Genomic DNA, 676 nt, shown 5'->3' on the forward strand with positions numbered 1-676 from the left:
CAGGTGACATAAAGTTTTCTTTTGCAAATGGGTCTGCATTTGTTTTAAAAATTGTGAGACATGTGCCTAAGCTAACCAAGAGTCTCATTTCACTGGCAAGCATTATCCTTAATATTTGTTAGGGTATCCTCTATTAGCACTAGCATGCTAATTAGTGGTCCTCATGACATTTTTGTCATAACCTTCTCAGATTTCCTCTCTAGAACTTGCTAGATTTAAGGATTTTCTAGCCCGAATCAGTGTCAAAGCCTTCTATAAAAAATTGATAGCTCATTTTGTTCTATTGACCCTGTCACTTGTCATCCTTGCATAGAGGCCATGCTTATCCTCTTTGTATCATTCCAATTTTGTTCTATTGGCCCTGTCGCTTGTCGTTGTGTGATTTTTAAGGTTAGCAATTAGCTTGTTCATCTTGATGCTTAAGCAAGCATCATCCTCTAGCATTAGCTAGGATTTTGTATTTTTGTATTTCTTCTTCTTTGGGAAAATCATACAAGTATCCCTTAGAATTCAACTAAATTTTGCATGTGGCCCACATGATCTTCGTGACTCCATGAAATGTCTTCTTCACTACTTTGAAACTATTCTAAAATTGAAAGCTATTATTAAGTAATCTTGAATTTGATAAGGAATGTGTGCATGGAGTACAGCCAGTGGCATATAACATGTGCTTGCA

General features: G+C 36.2%; 1 non-coding gene across 1 annotated transcript; it reads right to left on the reverse strand.

Moving 5' to 3' along the window:
- Nucleotides 1-268: 268 nt before the first annotated feature.
- On the reverse strand, nucleotides 269-374 carry LOC147901881 (U6 spliceosomal RNA). Its single transcript, XR_015541076.1, has one exon. It is a non-coding gene; the product is annotated as a U6 spliceosomal RNA (small nuclear RNA).
- Nucleotides 375-676: the final 302 nt, after the last annotated feature.

Source organism: Dipteris shenzhenensis, chromosome 5, assembly GCF_047967505.1.
Source record: "Dipteris shenzhenensis isolate YYH24624 ecotype China chromosome 5, Dip_SZ_1.0, whole genome shotgun sequence".
Lineage (NCBI taxonomy): Eukaryota > Viridiplantae > Streptophyta > Polypodiopsida > Gleicheniales > Dipteridaceae > Dipteris > Dipteris shenzhenensis.